The 12,178-nt window shown below is 42.4% G+C and overlaps 1 protein-coding gene across 1 annotated transcript in view; it reads left to right on the top strand.

Annotated features, from left to right (window-relative positions):
- MAD1L1 (mitotic arrest deficient 1 like 1) overlaps positions 1 to 12,178 on the top strand; it is a 330,372-nt gene that overhangs the window by 241,145 nt on the left and 77,049 nt on the right. The gene's annotated exons all lie outside the window — the stretch shown is intronic.

Raw genomic sequence — 12,178 nt, 5'->3', positions numbered from 1 at the left:
TAACAGGGAAAAGAGGTGCGCATTGGGGCTGTCCCTAGTCAGCCTGAATTCTGCATAGTTCACTGTGCTGTAAACGTGTTAACGAATTGCCAGTTCTAGGAAGGGGATCGTTGTGTTGACGGTTTCTTCTGAGCAAACAATAGCCCAATGCTAACGTCTTCCATTAGTACTTCTGTTCTTTGCCAGACAAGCTGCCTTTTTGGAAAGCAAGGAATTCTTTGGCATATTAAGTCCCATTTATTCTCGCTGGGGCCTGAGCCTCAGACGTTTTCCCCATCCCTCAAAAAGTGGGTTGATTCATGAGCTTCTCCTTCTTAACATGCCATTTGATAGCTCACTTACTAAGGAAATTTATAAATATTTACTCCTTCGAGACTAAGCTGCCACCTTCCTGAATAACTGCCAAGCTATTAATGTCTTTCTTTGCCAGCCTTTCCTTTGGGTGTTCACTGGTTCATTCTCTCCCTCTTTTTCTCCCTCTTGACAATAAACTCTCGAATCAGAGGACAAGGGCACGTGGTAGGCCTTGTGGTTGCAAGTCATAAGCAAAGGCGATAAGGAGCTGCTGGTTGGATTGTAAATGGTTTTGGGGTGTGGATGCTAAAAGCATTTTGTTCCACCTGCCCAAGCAGGATACAGTTGTTTGGCCCTGCCTGATTCCCAAACCAAAACAGCAGCAGGCACTTGTCTTTGCTGGATCTCCACTCTTGCTTTTCCAAAAAATATCCTGCATTGGTTAAAAAGCATTTTGGAGCCCTTGTTATCATGATGCTAAAGGTCCATTGGGGTTAAATTTGTGGTCCAAAGCCAGGACATGATTTAATCAAAAATTAAATCACAAAACGCCATCTCCATCTCCCCCAACCATCTGGTTTTCGTTAGAAAGACTGAGCAGTAGGACCTTGTAACAAAAGGTAAGTAATAAAGATCCTGCAACCTTTAATTTGGATCAGAATCGTAGGGAGCAGAATTCGTATGAATTCACATAATGATGTTTGGGCTTTGATTCGGTCCTCTTGTATTTGCGGTTTAAGCACACTCACGTGCAGCTGGCTGATCGTTTATTTGGATTCGGCCCAATCTAGCATAACCATTAGCAGAAACAAAATGGCTGATAGTCCATGTATGCCTAACGTTAAAAAACAAAACCTGGACAACAGCAACAACAAAACTCCTTGTCAGGATGGTAGAACTACAGGCTCAAAATATAGCAACATCAACAACAGATTCGAAATTATTCATGTTGCAGTAACTTTTGCAAAAACCCATGTAAGCAAGCATCTGAGGAGAAAATGTTCAACCATAAGAGTTGGAATAGAAAGGTCCATGAGTGGCTGTGATTCCTGCAGACTTATAAGCTGCCTCTCTGTAATGGCATGTGGGAATGACCTTGGGAGACAGAAGGAAGAGCTGCAGCCTAGACAACAGTCTGATAAACGAAATTTGGGCCTGAGGGAAGTCAGTGGCAGAAAATGAAAAGATTGCTGGTAGTCATGATTGAAAATCTATTTATTTAAACAACAGTTACAAACAAGCCATGACATTTATGTTAAACAGTTCATCACAATCATAAAACCCACATCAGCCTCAGAGCTCATTTAACCTGGTCCAAACGCCCAAGGAAAAAGCCAGATCTTCAGAGCTTACAAAAGGCTAAGAGGGTTGGGGCCCGCTGCTACAGAGAAGGCATGACTGCTGGGTCCAACAAGATGACATTGTTTGATAGAGGGGACCCAGCGCTTACATGGATGATAGATTTCCAGTTTTTAGTGCTGGAAACAGTCAGTATTCTGGAAACACAATGAAAGGGATAATCTCTTAATATTTTGAACCAGGATATGGAATCCCAGTTAACTGAATCTTGGAGAACCCTAGAGGAAAACCCTAGAGGCTCTTCTAGACACATGTAATATGTTCTCCATGTTGAAAGATGTGGAGGGCTTTTTTGGACTTCTGCTGGCTCACATGCAGTGTGCATGTGCCTCTTTGGTATGGCTCCTTGGCTCTGTTTCTTTAAAAAAAGAAAAGAAACATGATGAAAATTCTCATGTAATACATTTCACCAGGATGTGAGATGCAGATGATTTTGTACAAAGTAATATATTAGAATTATCCTTGGTTTTGGCACATATAGTCGATTACTGTTGCTGGTTCATTAAAGGTCTTAGTTGGTTATAGATATTTCTTTTATTTATGTAAGTGACTGTACCATCGACGCAGATCATTGATCAATACAGAGGCTCTGCTTATTAACTTACATTTGAAGTATTTCATTTCCCCATAAGTCAAGTTGGATAACTTGAGTCTTCTAAATACCATTACTAAAGAAAAGATGGCATTCAGCAGTAGGACTTGGCAGAACGTTTGCACCATATAGGAACTGAAAATCAGAATGCAGATGGGGGATGGTCTGGGCAGGATGGTTTCACCCATAAATAGCACGTTAGAGAAAAGAGGCAATTAAGATTTTCGCCAAATCTGCAGATCGTCTCTTTGAAGGGATGCTCTTAAGTAGGGGAGAATTAAAACATTTGTTTTCTCCCTCCTGCAGTTTAACATGGTCCTCATTTTGCTGGTTCATTTTGCTCAAGTCTAGGTCAATCTGAAGTGCTGTGAGGATTGGAAGTGGTTTTCAGGCACCCACATTTTCTTCTCTCCCCACTCCTATTCCTTGCTCTGATGAACATCCATGAGCTGAAGTCACATACCCAGTCTTTCTATAGAGCTGTGTTGAATCAGCTGACCCCTTTTGTTAATTTATTAGCAAGGTGTCCCCCCTTTTCTTTTTAAGAATTAGTGTAACCTCCCTCTTAAAAGAAGCATTCCACTTTCTCATTTTCACAAGAAGGATGCCTCTTCCAGAATGGCAGCTGTTAAGATAGGCATCATTAAAAAAAAAAATTGCATAATCTTTTTCAAAACCATTGCCTATCAAGTACAGATTTACACTGCAGTCCTACGCAATTTGGCTTGGAAATATAGCCTGTTGAATTTGGAGAAGCTTATTCCCACATTAGCGAGCTTCAAATTGCAGACTTTATTGCTGAAAACTAATTTGATTAATCAGCTAAGTTTCTTTCATTATGTGATGGCCTTCTTTGTTTTCACATACTAAACCATCTTTAGTTCCAGGGAAGGAACTAAAGTGTCCAGGTTTTCTTTAAGAAAGGAGGTCGAGGTTGAGATGTTTTGATTATATTTGCCTGCTCAGCTGGGTAAATCCTAAGCAGAGAAATCAGAGGAAATCTTTAGGATGCTGAGGAATGAACTGGGAAAAGTAATTTAAAGAAATATTGGACTGCATAGTATAGAGAGGAGGTAAATTGGAGAGTTGAGAAAGCCTACAAAATAATCAGTGGTACAGAGACAATAAATCATGAAATCTTATTTATCTTTTTTCCTATTATCACAGGTAGGAGATAGTCAGAGGGATGGAAATGTAATAAATGTATACTTCAAGGAAAGGAGTTAGAGAGGATTAGGAGGGTAATATAACCTATCTAGTATTTCCACTATGCACCTGTGGGCTCATGTGCTTCCAAAAATGTGTATGGACTAATGAGAATATTTACCTAGGGAAAATATAAATACGTTGCTTAATGCAAGAAAAGATAACGGTATTTATAAGATAAAAATATATATTTGTCCATAGTGACCCTGGCAGTTGGATTATATCTGGATCTTGAATGATAAGCAGTCCGGGAATGTAGAGGATCTGGTGTAGAAAGGAACTAAGGAATCTAGTGTGGTTCATGTGGTGGGCAGGTAACATCTAAAACCTTTGGATGAGCAAGGAGTAATAGAATTATTGGGATCCTGGCCTTCTACTTGGTCAGTTAAGCCTTGGCTTGGTCAACCTTTGTCATGCTTTAGCTTCAGGTCCAACTTCCAGCGATTAAAAGTGGAGAGTCCATGCTGGAAAGACTATCTCTGTTTGTGATTGGCTGCTGGTGACCTATATTAGCTCAGCTAGATTCTCAACTCTGATGGATTTTGGTGAAACCTCCCAGTTGCTTCATGCTTGAGCTTCTGATTACTTTTAAGTATTCACTTTTTATTCTGTGGAAAGCTTGTGGAAACTTGTTGCAATCAGCCTTGAACACTGGTTAGATATCTTCATGAAGTAGTCACTGGGACCTTTGCACACAGAGAGGAGGACTTGTTGAGAAGTAATGATTCACACACTGATCTGTGTTTGGTTTTGTTGTTCTGTTGGCTGTTGTGTGTTCTCACCAAGCTAATGCAGTTACCTGATTTTTGATCTGATGGTGATTCACTGACAAACAAGCCTCCAACAGAGTCAGGAAATAGAGATATTTTTAGAATAGGAAGGGTTGAGTGTGGGAGGGAGAAATGTTTCTTACAACTTGTCTGTCACTCCTTTTGCAAAATAAAATCTTTATCAGTGTCCACCCTGAATCCTTCCTAGTATAATAAACTCAACAGCATTTTTTTCTAGGAACCCATTAAATTAACAGCTGGAGCGTACCCTGGTGTTTGATTCACATTTGTTTAAGGAGCTACTTGAAAGGTGGGAAGTCTGAAGACGGAAAGATTGAAATAAATTTTTTATCTGGATCACTGTGCCTGACTTCTTACCGGGGGGTTGGAGCTCTAGTGTGAAGCAGTATTATTTAAAGAGGACAAAATTAACAGAGCAGGGAAACATCTGTGAGACATTGACACACATTAATAATGTGCATTAACTCGCAAATTTATTGTGCAGGCCTGGAGGGATCACTTGTGAAGGCACAGCCATGGCTGGTAGCAGCTCATTTTTCTTCCTTCCTTCCTTCCTTCCTTCCTTCCTTCCTTCCTTCCTTCCTTCCTTCCTTCCTTCCTTCCTTCCTTCCGTAGTTCATTTGGCATTCCTGATGAGGCACATAAATTAAGCTTGCTTATTGTTTTGCCCATCATTTCCCATTTCCCCCTCTGCTCGGAGTTTCACTTATGCTTCTGAAGCTGCACAGAAGCCTGTGGCTGCATATCTCAACTTGATCCTGGGCGTAGCTCTGCAGCACCTCAGAGGACAGACTATAGGAGGGGTGGGTAACTACACTTCCCACAAGCCCATGGTGGCTAAGGCTGGAGGGGAAGGAACTTGAAAAGATCTGAAGGGCACCAAGTTGTAGAGGACAAGGGAATGGCCTCGAGGGACAGGAGGAAGAGTTGCTGCCAAGGCAGTGGTCAGATAAAAAAATCCTGAGTGTGGGGTAGGATTGTAACCTGAGAAGTAATTGTAATCTCAGACATGTCCCTCCCTAGTTCACCAGAGATAGAGGGACAGAGGGGGAAGGCAAATTCAGACTTGCAAGATTCTGTTACTATAACTTTACAATAAAAGTAGTTATTAGCCTACCTGACTTGTCTGGTCTGGTCTACCTTGAAGGGTTGATCCAAATTGACTATTACAGTTTGACGGACTTTTCCTCTCATCGTTCTAAGCGGGCCAGACCCATTTTGTCTCCTGAAATAAAACTGCACTGATGACAACAACAACAACAATAATAATATTTATTAAATGTGTATGCTGCCAAACTCCCAGCAACTCTTACAGCTTTTTTAGGGGGACAGCTGGCTTTATGGGCTAGGGAACATAAGGGTATAGAATCTTGAAGACTGCTCGCATTGGGAGCAAATTACATCTTTTCTCTTGCTGACACAGTGAAGTCCTTCAGTACTTTTCCATTAAAAGCAGTGACAAACAGTCTAATGAAACATTGTCCATTGAATAATTATTTGGTGTACCTTGTCACTATGTAATGGTATGTGAGAAAGACCTTGAGAGACAGGGCGAAGAGATGCTGTCTAGGGAATGGTTAGATAAGAGGGGGCATAGCCCATAGCTGCATAATGGGTGGAGAAAGAGGCTCAGAAGGGACCCTCCCTAATTTCTCAAACTGTAAAAGAGACAGCGGGAGATCTGTACTTTCAGACTTGCAAGACTCTGTTCATGTAGCCTTACAAAAAAGTAGAATTAACTCAATCTGGTTGTGTTTCCCGTCTGGTCCACCTGGGAAGGCTGACATCAGTCTTGCAGGCCGGAAAGTACAAATCTCCCGCTGTCTCTTTTACAGTTTGAGAAATTAGGGAGGGTCCCTTCTGAGCCTCTTTCTCTGCCCATTATGCCACTGTGCTCTATGCCCCAGTCTTATCTGAGCGTTCCCTAGGCAGCATCTCTTGCCCCATCTCTCAAGGTCTTTCTCACATACTATTACGCTATAAGAAGCAGACTACTAAACTGCTGTATGGTTTTATGGTGGTAGGTTGATCACCTAAGTAGCCTGAATGACTAATCTGTATCCCAATTGTCCTCTGGTTGTTAATCTATATTTGTTAATATCTTCCCTAGGTGGAAGGGACACAATATACATTGTGGGACTAGATATCAAAATAGAGCAGAACTTGAAACCAATGAGGTCTACTGTGTTCTGCGAATTCAGGAATATAAAAAATAGTGTTTGTGATACTAATTCATGTATTCTGGCTCTGCCTTTCATGAAGTACAATAATCTTAATCTAATATGCATGAAGTTTTATCTCCTATTGACAACTATATCTAGATATATCTGTAAAGAAAACATATCCATCTTGGGCTGAAATGCAAAACATATTGCTGTGGCAATGCTGTTAAAATTTAGATGCATGCAGAAAATGAGATTTAATAGCTGTCAGGCTCAGGAGAGTCAGAGGGTTGGGCTGTAAAAGACTGTGGATTAAAAAAGTAGCATGACATCAGGAATAAGCATATTTTAATTACTGTAAACCATTACAAGTCAAAATGAAATTGGCAACACACAAATTGAGATAGATAGATAGATAGATAGATAGATAGATAGATAGATAGATAGATAGATAGATAGATAGATAGACAGACAGACAGACAGACAGACAGACAGACAGACAGACAGATAGATAGATAGATAGATTTCACCAGCCAGTGTTCTCCAGATGTGTTAAGACCTCAGCTCCCAAAATTCCCAGTCTGCATATCTACTTTTCATTCTCTGAAGGAAGTTATAATGGAAAATTAAATTAGGATGGTAAAAAGGTAGGGAATTAAAGCAGTTAAGGATTTTTTTTTCCTTGTTGTAATCCATCCTCAAGTGTGAATTTCATCCCCACCTTAATTATAAAATCAATAAAGTTCTTCCTTAATGCAAATCTCAAATGATTTGGAAAACAGATTGTACTTTAGTTCTCTTTGCTGGCTTTTGTAACTGGGAATCAGTCCTTGATGAAGTAGATGGATCCAATCTCCAGACAAAAATACTGGTAATGCTCCCAGCACTCTTCTGAGTGCTTAATTGGGTTTTTGATTCTATTGGAAGAAGGTCACTGGAGGTTTAGGACGCTTTGTTATGCCTGAGGTTATTTAGAAATCTATGCATTGAACATATGTGGAAGCACAGCTTGAAAAATTCCTGTGGACGCCTGCGTCCGCTGCCCCACATCAGATCTCTGGCAGGAGACAGTCCCAAAGTTCCAGTCACTCAGTCTAATTCAGAAACTGAAATCTAAGCTTTATTTGTGTTTACAAATATCTAGATGACATCACCCTGACATACTGTCAGTAAGGCTGACGGTCTGATAATAAAGACTGTCAGCCTTACCAGGTAGACCAGACAGGAAACATGACCAGATGAGCTAATTCTACTTTATTGTAAGGCTACATGAACAGAATCTTGCAAGTCTGAAAGTACAATTCTCCCGCCATCTCCTTTACAGCCCAAGAACTTGGGGAGGGTCTCTTTTGAGCCTCTTGCTTCACCCACTATTCAGCTGTGGGCTATGCTGTCTCTTATCTGACCATTCCCTAGACGGCATCTCTTCACCCTGTCTCACAAGATCTTTCCTACATACCATTACAAAGACCCAGTTTTGGAAAGGAAGTGTTCACCTATTGGTTCTGTGGACAGTCGTCACCCAAATCTCTTGGGCAATTATGATTGCTTTGCCAGACCCTGGCCACATACTGACTTAAAGTGATCCATATGGATGGCTACATTCATAGAAAACTCATCACATTACAATGTCTTGGGCCAAGAATTGCAGGGAGGGTGTTGGCTTCTCAATGATGGATCTTGAACTTTAGGCAGGTGTGGGTGCTAAGTGCACATTGACTCAGTCCTGGCAAGCCTCTAAACTATATTTTGGAAGATTAGAAAGATGGTGCCTTGGATTTTAGGGAGGTGTTATGAGATCGCAATTTTTCGCCAGTCTATAGGGTAGAAGGAACAAGGTGATATTAGTCCTGAATCCCTCAGGTTGTTAGCAGCTGCCCAGCCATGTCAGTTGCTGGGTCCAAGTCTTGAGTGGTCAGAAGTATTAAAAGTCATGTTTAGAATCCCATTAATCACATAGGTTTCAACTGCTAGCTCAGGAAATACAAATTCTTGTTGCTAATATGTTGAGTGCAAACCCAAAAATAGCCTGAAGGCACCTAATGGGATTCTTTGACTGGAGGAAAAATAACTCCCTTTTTAAGTTGTCCAGCTGGAAGTCAGATGGAAGCTGCTCTGGGCCATTTCTCACATTATGCAGCAGGAAAACCCAGATTTGATCAAGCTGAATTCTTCCTGGCAACATCTCCCCACCCCCCACCCCCAGCATGCCAGTATTTTTTAGTCTCCCTGGTTGCAGCCTTCCACCAATTTGTGGTTATATGGAAACTCTGTTTGCCAGTTGGCATTTTTGCAAAATTTGCCAGTTGGCATCTTTGCAAAATTTGTGATTTTGCTATGGTTGGAGGAGTCAGAAAGGGAGTGAGCCTGAAAGGGTATGTCCCCCGCTGGCTTTCTCTAAAGAGGTTTGGGTCTTGCATTTCGCCTCTTCTCATTCCTTGCAGCTCAGCAAGCTTCCAGTCGCATTTTTGATTGAGCACGTTCTCCGAGCAGCCGTCCCGCACCCTTGCACACACAATCAGAAATAACAGCAGAGCTCATTGGTGGAACCAGCCAGCCATGGCGAGATTGATTAGAGATTGCGGGCCTCAATTAAGTTCTCATTCTCGTTAATTACCTGTTATTTTATTTTTATATTTTGTTTTCAATTTTCCTGCATGGTTTCCCAAGATTTGGTCTCGGCTCAGCTCCAGAAGCAAATGCCATTTGCGAGGGAGCTTAATGTCTTTCTGTCAAATGAGCGACATCAGATTTTGTAGAAAAGGTCAACACTGAGAGTGGGGTGTGTGGGGGTCCCTGCCTTAATCACCTGCTGCAAACAGGACCTGGGCATCATAAGGAGAAGCAGGAGGTCTAAGTCCCTTCTTGTGAACCTCTGAGCATCCTTCCTCCCACCTTCCATTTTGTTCCATCTTTCTCACCAATCTATTCCCTTCCATTCATTGTCTGCGTGATAGTCTGGTCTCCCAGTGCCTGTTTGTTTCCTTTTCTATTTTGCTAAACAATTTCTTTACCTCCTGGTGGAATCTTAAGTGTTTTTTTCCCCTTTTTAAATTAGTCTGATCTGCTAAAGAATAGTTTAATCTAAAAGAAAACCCAATAGAAAGATAATCCTTCTATCCCAGAATCCCAATGGAGTAAGAATTGAAGAAAGATCTCAGTTGTGCTCTGGGTTGATTCACTCGCAGCTCTTAAGCCTTTAGAAAATTTAGGTTTTTGGTAGGGAGGGGGTTCACGTTGCAGTCAGAGAGCAAGGAGTTGATTTTTTAAATTTATTTGCCTGGTGGGGGCCTCCATCAGGAGTGACCTAGGCTTTTTTCTTGGTTCATCCAAGTTCAAACAGAATAATTGTCAGGTTTTTAAAAGTTACGCTCTAATTTTAGTGACTTTTTAATATGTACGCATACAGTCTAGATGTGAATTGCACTTTTGTAAATAAAACATGGATCTAAACTCTTAGAAGATCTACCCACAAACATTTCATGGCACAAATTTAGGATTAAGAGGGAGAAAAGTCTTGTTTTCCTCTCTTAAGTTACCTCATTGTCCAGAGGTTTATGTTAAATCCCGTCCTTATGAGGGATCCTTTACCTCAAAAAGAATTCTTATTTCTATCCTTGTTTGTGGCTCCCTGAAGGTTGCTAGAGGAAATTGGACAGGATAGAATGGTCAAGGCAGTAAAGAGAATTGGGAGAAGACGACGTGACTTCAATGTAGAGAACAAGAACCAGGACCTTGGAGAGCTCCAAATGAGCCTGTGGCCTTATTTGAATACTAGCAGAATGTTCTCCCTGATGGATGCAAGCCAATTCTTGAGCTGTGGTGGTTTTTTGCAACGGCACCTTCTGGCAGCAGTTTCACTTCTCCTCTTCTTCTCTGCCTCTGTTCCTTAGCCCCTCCTGTTAGTCCTTGGCTGCTTCAACCCTTAGAGGAGCAGCTGTTTTTCATGCTTGGTACAAGTGGATCTGAGGCCAGGTAGCCTTCGAGTGGGCTGCCCAGCACCTGTCTCCCTTCTGTCTGCCCATTGCCCCTAATTATAAGCCTGCTGCTTCCTGGCCCAGCCCTGGCCCTTTATTCCCCATCATCTCTTTTTTCCTCCTCATTAAAACATTGTTATCTTATTTAAATTACTTGCTGTAAAGAAAGGGAGCCTCTTTATTTGAAGGTGACCACAGATGGTCCTTGCACTTTTCTCAGGAACAGAAGCCAGTGTTGGCAATAACCCCGTTGTACCTGAGCAGGGAGAAGAGAGGAGGAGGATGGTGGGGGGCAGTGTAATACTCTATTCACTTTTGGCCAAGAAATCCCAGAAGCTGAGGCTCCCCCGCAAATAGAAATTGGGGGTGCTGGAGTTTAGGTGCTCTTTGCCAGCACACACTGAACCTTTAAGACCAGTTGCCTCCCTGAGGCCTCTGGACACCACCATCCAGGTGCTCTCCTTCGGCTCGCGGCCATTTTTTGAAAGACGCTTTTCATCGAACAAAATGAAATGGAAATGAGTGAATCTTTATTACAGCCAAAGGCCAGAGAGAAAAGCTACAGCTGAAAGCAACTAGAAATGGAAAACAAGAAGGCCGCCAAGCAGAATGACAGCCTCCACTCTTTTTATTTACAAGATCATCAGTAGGTCCCACAGAGCAGTGTTCCTCAACCTCGGTGACTTTAAGATGTGTGGACTTCAACTCCCAGAATTCCCCAGCCAGCATGGCTGGCTGGGGAATTCTGGGAGTTGAAGTCCACACATCTTAAAGTCGCCGAGGTTGAGGAACACTGCCACAGAGGACGCATGGGTATTCTTAGAAAATCTCTGTCTCTCTCACACACACACCCTTGCAGTGGGAGCCCCAGTCTTGCCTCGAAAATGAACCCACAGGCTCAGCAAAAGAAGAAAAGTTAGAGGGCATCCCGGAGCAGCACCATCTCTGTTGGCCTTCAGCGTAAGACCCGTGTTACTGCTCACTGGGCTTCCTGTAGCAATCGGTAGCAAAGGCGTAGGTTCCCCATCGCAGCCATTCCGCAAAAGTAGTTGCCACACACTCTCAAAGTCTCGATGTGTCTACGAGTTGCATTCCCCCTCCCCCCTTAAAGAAAACCTGGCTTGTTTCTAAATAGAAACCTCCGTTCCATACGCTACGTCAGCGTTTCTCAGTCTCAGCAACTTGAGGTGTGGACTTCAATTCCCAGAATTCCCCAGCCACTACATGCAATTCACAAGCTGTACAGCTTCAGGATGCAGCCTAGGCGCAGGGCAGGCGCATTTTTGCCTGCAGCCCACCTCCAGCTGTGGTCCCGGCTGTGTGTCCTCTGAAATGCTGCTCTTCTTGGTTCTCTGAGTTCATCAATGGCCTCTGCATGGATGCTGGGAAATCCTCAGAGAGCTACTCGGGGTGGGGGTGCTTTTATCCCACACGCCCATGCTCCAACCCTTCCCCAAGTGTGTGAAGAGGGAAGGTCTTAGTCATACAGCCCTGTGTAATAGGCTATGTTCTTGCAGCATCTTTCTGTCTTTGATGAGAAGCAGTATCAGTGCCTTATAGCCACCCAAACAGAAATCCTTTACCTAGACCTCAGAAATGAGCTTAACACACTCCACGCCAGTGGATTTTTTTTTTTTTTTTTAACTGCAACTCCGTAATATTTAGCTATCCAAGAGCATTAACACGTGCAGGTGGAACGTTCTAGCAAAGGAAAGGAGTCCAGGAATATTGAAAAACAAAACTAATGGAAGAGAAACTAATGCTCAAGCGATGATAAAGAACACACAAAGAAATAAA

This window comes from Python bivittatus, unplaced genomic scaffold, assembly GCF_059951505.1.
Source record: "Python bivittatus isolate LINGU-HERP-01145 unplaced genomic scaffold, Pbiv_v1 ctg000560_np1212, whole genome shotgun sequence".
Taxonomy (NCBI): domain Eukaryota; kingdom Metazoa; phylum Chordata; class Lepidosauria; order Squamata; family Pythonidae; genus Python; species Python bivittatus.
This window is presented reverse-complemented; position numbering and strand designations above follow the sequence as displayed.